We start from the raw sequence: 7,243 nt of genomic DNA on the forward strand, positions 1-7,243 counted from the left end.
GAGGCCCCTCACTGCACCCACCCCTGCTGTTCCCGCCTGCAGCCCCTGTGCGCCCGGGTGGCACAGCGTTCCCGCATCTCCCCTGAGATCTCAGCGGCCTCCTGGGTGACGCTGGAACAGGAGCCCCTCAGCCCCCCGCCTTGGTCCTGGGGCCTCTCCTGCGGATAGCCCAGGGATGCCTGCCTGCCAGCTCGCTCCGCGCGGATGTGGCACCAGCGGACACGGGTCATCTTTGAGGGGGCTTCTCCACATCCTGATACTGCCTGTGCGGAGGGGAGGGTCTACCCTCTCACTGCACCCCCTGGGGTGCCCCCCAGGAAGCCTGCGGGATCCTGAAGGGCTCAGGGGAAGATGGGGCTGATCCAGAGCCCAGTGCTGACCCCTCCTGTCCCCGCACCCAGCAAGCCTCGAATCTCACTCTCAGAGAATGGATGGCAAGATTCCCGAGGCCCAAACTCTCCCCTTCTCCCCTGCACACAAATGGGGAAACTGAGGCCAGGAACAGCCTGGGGGGGCAGATCCAGGCAGGAACCAGCTGACATCCCCTCCTCCGTGCCAGGCTCCCGGTTCCGCCACCCTCACCCACCCAGCCGCTGCCCCCCCTTCCGCCCCGCCCACCCCATTCTGCCAGCTCGGCCCACGCGCCCCACCCCCGCGACCAGCGTAGAGCGACACTGCCATCCGGTGGCTGCCGCTGGTACTGCGGGCCTCGCCCGCGCGGCGCGAGAAAGGCGGGGGACAGGGCGGGGGCAGGGCGGCGGCCGGCGGCGACAGCGGGGAGACTGTGCCCACCTCGCCGACCCACGGAGACTTCACACGACCCCCACCCTCGCCGGCGCCCGCGTGCGCCCCGCTCAGGGCCGGGACGTTCCCAGGGCGAGGCTGCCCGCTCCCCGCGCAGACCCCCGCTGGCCCCAGCGCCCGTGGGGTCGCGCTCCCGCAGTGCGCGCGGGGAGGGGGCTCCCCGCAGCCCGGAGCTCAGGGCACGGAAAATCTAGGCGCCGCCTGCATCCGTACGGGCAGGCCGGCAGGGGCTGGCGGGGACCCCCGGGACGCCTGCCCCAGTCCCCGGGCTGACTTTGTTATTCTGCATCGCAACTGGAGCCTGGGGTGGGCGTCTCCACCGAGCACAGGGAGAGGATTCTCCGACCACCCCTCAGCGCCTGCTCCCGCGCACACGCGCGCACACCGCAGCCCCCAGCGTTCTCTCCATCCTGTGGCACAGAAGCGCAGCTGGGGGAGGGGAAAGGATCCGCCGGGGAAAGTTGGGCCCGAAGGGATCTTAGCAGGAGACCCGCCTTCTGCCTGCAGGTGTGAGGGCGGGCCTTGGTCTGGGGGCGGGGAAGCACCCCCCGCCCCCCCACCGTGAGGGGAGCCCAGGGGGAAACGGCTCGTGGTGCAGTTAAGGAGCCTAAACAGGGCCCGGGGGCTGCCCAGAATTCGGGTGGGATGAGATGCCACGCCCCTAACTCAAGATGCACGTGAGCACCAGAGGGACACGGCGGCCCCGCCGTGCACGTGGCCAAGCTCCACACCCCACCCCGTGCCTGGTGCCCGCGCCCCGCCGGGAGCGACCCCTGGGCCCGATGGGGCCCAGAGCACAAAACAGACCCGACGCAGCACTCGGGGCGCGCTGCCGCGGGGGGCCCGAAGCCCGGCAGTGACCTGATGTGCTGTGAGGCCCGGGTGGGCCGAGCTCGCGGGCGCGGGCCCTCCGGGGGGCCCTGTCTAGACCCGGCCCTCGGGTCCGAGAGCTTGGGGCACGCCGGGACACGGCTGGGCTGGGGCTGCTGCTTCCTGGGGCTGGGGCGGGGATGGGCACGGAGCCCCCCTGGGACGCCCAGCCTCGCGCTGCCCCCAGCCAGCCTGCCCACAGAGAGCTGGGTCTGACCCCACGCGGGCAGAGCCGGGCCCACTGCCCACGCCCCAAAGTCCCGCAAAACGCCTTCCTCCCAGAGGCTCTCATTGGCCAGAGAGGTCGCGTGCTCTGCACCAGCTAATCACAGCCCTTCGTATTGGTCACGTGGTAGAGCTCTGACCAATGGTGTCAAAGGGGCGTGGCCTCCGACTTTCCGGCTGCATGAAACTGACGAGGGCCGCTTGGTCCTTCCACCACCTCGGGCCTCCTGGGCACCTCGTGGGCTGGGAGGTTTTGTGCGACCATCTGCAGGGGTGGCAGGCGAGCTCCGGCAGCCTCCTCCCTTCAGCCCGGGCACTTGGGTGCCCAGACGGGGACCTCCCCACACCCTGGCGGGCAGTGTCAGCCCAGATGCGCCCTTCCCCGACTTGCAGTTCACTGAGATGATTGCAAATCGATTACTTGCTGCCAAAGGCGGGCCGACTGATCACGACCAATACAGGAAAAGGCCCTAATGGCCTGTGACGGTATTTACTGCCAAACCGAAACACTTAGGCTACCAAGAACTCTATTTCCCCTCCCTGGACCCTGGGAGGGTTGACTCATCTTTTCCAATTACTGCTGCTGGCAGGGACCTAAAGAAGCGGACCTGAGCGGTGGGGACCGCTGACACGGGGCTCCCCCGCCCTCCCCGCTTTCCCGCCCGCGTGGAACGAGCGCGCAGCCCCCATCAGGGCTTGCACTGGATGCCGTCGCCCGACAATCGCGGGGCGTGCGCGAGCCCCTGGAAACGCAGGCGTTCGTCGCCGGCGCTCACACGTCCGCAGTGGTCTCTGCCCGCCAGCCACCTCGCCCCTCCCGCCCTCCCCCTGCCAGGGCCGCTTCTCCAGGGGTGACTCTGGAAGAGGAACTGTCGCGAGAGCTCGCGCGACCGAAAGGGCTGCAGCCCGGCGCCCAGCCCCGGGCGTGTAGGACAAGTGCCCATTTGCCCAGGACTTGACTTGAGTTCTGCAAACTCAACCTCGTTCTACGCTTTTCATCTTTAAGATGTGCGCTCTGGTCCGTGCAATTAACAAAAGGCTTCTCCTTCGGGTCAGTCCATGCCACGTCGTGAATTTATAAATGTCACGAGGCTGGCGATGAAACCGGTCAGTGCGTGCCACCGTCACCAGTCGTAACGTTTTCCCCGTCGCTTGCTCCAAGTTCCCGACCCTTCGTCTGCCTTCCCATCTGCAGAGCTCTTGACTGCTTATACCTGTGTAGGCTTTTTCTCCCCTTAATTTCCCTCACAAATTATGTTTATTCTTTAATCCTTGTAGAAGGGAACTTCCTGTGGGGAAATTAGAGAGCATTTAGGACGACGCCAGGACCCACGTTAATCAGCTTCCCGGGTCTGCAGCGCCACGGAGGCCCAGGAAGTGACTCAACAGAGCGTGTGTCCTTCGCGGCCGGGCTGGGGCAGGATTCCAGGGAACCGAGCCCGGTGTCAGCTCCTGCCCACCCTCAGGGGGCCCCCAGCCCCACACCTCCTCTCCTGGGGGGGCGGGCACGGCTCATCTTGGAGTTAATTTGCCAAATCGCTGCGTTCAGCCAAAACTAAGGGGGCTGCGAGGGGGCGGGGCGCAGCCCGGCGCGGAGGCGTTTGCGTGCACCAGCCGCGGGTCGGCCCTCGGCGCCCACATGGCCCCTGAGCATCGCGCCTGTGGCCCGGAGACAAGAAAGAAGAAAAGCAAGAAGAGGGCTGAGAGATTTCTCCCGGCATTTGAATATAGACATTTTTTTTTCTCATAAGAAAGTGCGAAGCCAGAGCGTCGCACTCCCTGCTTCCGCTTCCGGGCTCTGCCGCGCCGGCCTCGGAGGAAGCATATTGGTCACAGTGGGGTCACGTGTTGGTGTCTCGGCCAATCGCTGAGCCTGTGGGCTGGACTGTGCTGATTGGCTGGGCCTGGGTCACGTGCAGGGGCTTGGCACGTGGCGTCTCGCAGGCTGAAGTGCGGGAGACTCGGTGCCGTTTGCGGGCCGCGGGGAGGTGCTCCGTACCCGGCCCCCTCTGCACACGGGCTGGGGCGGCTCACGCGTGCAGGGGCGCGAGCGAGAGGCGTTGGTTGCATCTGCGTAGGAGCGTCTGCGGGGAGCTGACCTTGCGCTCTGCGCCCGGGGGCAGGGGCGCCCGGTGTTTGCGCAGCCGGCGAGGCCCGGGCGAGGGGACAAGCAGGCCCGGGGGAAACCCGGCCCGCTCCAGCTCTGCGCACCAGCCACATCTTTGGCCTGTCCTGGGAAAGCTGGGGCGAGGGGCTGCCCCACTTCACGGGAGAGGGAGGCGTGGGTCTGATCCGCCTCTTCCACGCCACGCAGGTGGTCGAGCCGGGGCCTGATGCCGGCCAGCCCTGACAGCTCTGGCAGGACCCCAGCCCCAAGTCCTGCCTCAGCCCCGCCTTGTCAGCCCTCCACTCCCCGGCCAATGCCAAGGCGCTGAGCTGCCCCCAGTGGCTAAGGTGCTTCTCTGCTTCTCTCCGTGTCACCCTGGGGTCTGGCCCTCAGAGTTTGCTCTGCATCTGCACCATGGTGGGTCTCAGGGCGGAGACCCAAGCCCTGAGACCGGGGCGGGGGGGGGGGGGGCAGAACAGGCTGACAGTGCTGGCTCCCTGCCAGAGAGATGCCTGTGGCCATACCACCACCTCCAGGCAGCCCTCATGCCGTAACAGGAGACAGGGAGTTTATTAGATGCCACCTTGCTGTCCCCGTGAGCAGAGCATCTTTGCCACCATGCCACCTAAATCTCATTGCAATCATCTCCTTGACATTTACAAATTCATGATGTAAATGAACTAACCTGAGGTGAAAATCTTTTATTAATTGCCTAAAACAGCGTGTGTGTTCAAACCGAATAAATAAAATAAGCCAGGCGGGCTGCTCAGCCTCAGAGAAACTGGCCGTGGGAGGAGGCGCCACACAGGGGACCCTGGGGACTGGAGCAATGGCAGAGGAGCGACAGGGCGAGGTGGGAGGGTGCTGCGAGGACTGTGGAGACCATTTGGTAGGTCCTATGCCGAGGCCAGCAGCCACCTCCAAAGCCCACGGGAACCCATGCTGGGGTGAGGCTGTGTGGCTCTCCCAGCTGCAAACAGGCAGCAGCTGCTCAGGCTGAGCTCGGCTGCAGGGACGGGCTGTCAGGGCACACCGCAGCCCCGCCCCCGGCAGGCAGGCCTGGGGTGCCGGGCACTCGGAGGAAGCTCGAGGCTCCAGAACTGGGATCAGGGTTAGCCGCCAGCAGCTGGGAGCCGGGCTGGCAGCTCCTTGCAGAGCTGGGCCTGGTTATGTAAGAGGCTGCCAGCGAGAGGAAGCGGGTGTCTGCTCAGGTTGGTCCCCAAAAAAGAAACAAGAGTAGGAAAACAGGCAGATCCAGAAAGTCACCAGGGTCCCCTCTCCACCCCGCGCATAGTCCGCGGACGGACATTCAGTGCGGCCAGGGGAGGGGGTTGGCACTGGGCCAACAGGAAAGTAGACCTGAGCTCCTGGCCCTGCTCCGAGGAAGCCAAACAAACAGGCTAAACAGAGCTCCGGTGGTGCAAACACACAGAGAGAAGCAAACAGACAGCAGGGAGGGAGGCAGGACAAGGTGGGGCAGCAAAAGGGGCCTCAGCACAGAAAGAGCAGGCGCAGAAGGAAAGAGGGGCAGTAGGCATGCGTTGTCTTCCAGGCAGTGGCACAGCCCATGCAAAGGTCCTGAGGTAGCCCCTGTGTCACCTGCAGAAAGGCGCAAGTTGAGACCTAGCACGCAGGCAGGGGGCGCTGCAGACACCAAAATCAACTGCCTGGCCCATACTCAGCCTAGCACCCAATAGAAAATGACCAGCGGATGTCCAGGAGCAAACAGGGTGGAGACGGAGGCAGGAAGTGGCTTTTGCTGCCCCCGGGGCTTCAGGGAGGTAGTGCAGAGGGGAGAGACCTCCCAGGGAACCACAGGCGGCTCCAGGGGGGCCTGGCGCGCTGTAAGGCGTGCAGGCTGCCAGGAGGGGGCACCCCAGCCACAGGCACCCCAGGCACAGCGGGGTGGTGTGCTGGGAGCAGCTACGTAGGATGGGCCCGCAGGGGGCCTCCGCCTCGAACCCTGAGCCCAGCAAGGCTTGTCCTGAGCCCCTGAGCTCCAGCTGGAATCCGGGCGATGCTGCCGGCCACTGCCGTTACGGCCACTTCCAGTGGCCACAAAGACCACGGCTTGGTCAGTGACGATTTCTGAGCACCAGCCCTGAGCCCATCCCCGCGAGACGCTGGCCTGGGCATGAGAGGGGGGGTTCTGTCCAGATGGACGAGTGTCTGGTTCTTGTCCAAATTGCCCAAATGTCCAGTTCAAGTCAGGGAAGCAGGCAGTGGGCCAGGAGGCGGGCGCAAGGTCACAGCCAGTGGAGGGAGGAGGGGGAGCTGGCCTGGACCTGGGGGGGTGGGGGCTTCTCCCAACTGCCCCCACCCCCCAGCAGCCTAGGCCTCATGTCCTGCACTGCCATTTCCCGCGCTCTCTCCCCCTCACCCCATCCTGGGTCACAGCCATGGTCCTGCCTTCTCCAGGCACCACAGGGCCTTGGCACGTGCTCCCCACTCTGGGAACCTCCTCTCAGTGCTCAGCACATCCTGCAACTTCAACTCCTCACATACTCTCACTCTCTGCCCCAACTACGGACAAGCAACCCCCGAAGCTAATGACCACACGCTTGATTTTCTTCACCGCACAAGTGCTTCTCGTGTGTTAGCCCCCAGTGAGCTCACTTTTTGCTTCTCGCCTGCGTGCTGGGCTGGGCACTGCGACTGTGGCGTGTTTGCTGCGGGCGGCGCCAACAACAGCCTGGGACACGGTTGATGCACGAGGAATAGCCACGGACGGAAAGATTGGAAAATTCCTCCCATCAGCCCGTGGTGGCTTTTATTTCCTCCAAGAGGGAAAAAAATAATAAAAAGGCAATGAAAAAGGAATAATTCATAGAAATATGAAAATCCTAAGCTATAGCGAGAGCCATTTGCATAATGACACGCATCTGATTTTTAATATCATTCCACCTCCAAAGTAGAGCGTTCCTCATTCAAATGTCGCCGGGCCCTGGGAAGGCTCAGCTAGGCAGGAGTGCGAGCCCAGCTGGGCCGGACCCTGCACGCGAGGCTCCCCAGCACGGTGCGGCCCGGCCCCGGATGGGCCCTCTGTTCCGACACTGTCGGCTGTGCAGCCAGGAGTCGCTCAGATGCCTCTCCGCCTCCCACTCCTCAGACCTGCCTTCTGTTCAGCAACACGAGATGCAAGGGCCTGCCGTGAGTCTGGGAAGGCCTCACCTCTCAGAAAAAGGAGCAGGGCTGGAGTGATAGCACAGCGGGGAGGGCGTTTGCCTTGCACGCGGC

The sequence above is a fragment of the Sorex araneus genome, chromosome 9 (assembly GCF_027595985.1).
Source record: "Sorex araneus isolate mSorAra2 chromosome 9, mSorAra2.pri, whole genome shotgun sequence".
Classification (NCBI taxonomy): domain Eukaryota; kingdom Metazoa; phylum Chordata; class Mammalia; order Eulipotyphla; family Soricidae; genus Sorex; species Sorex araneus.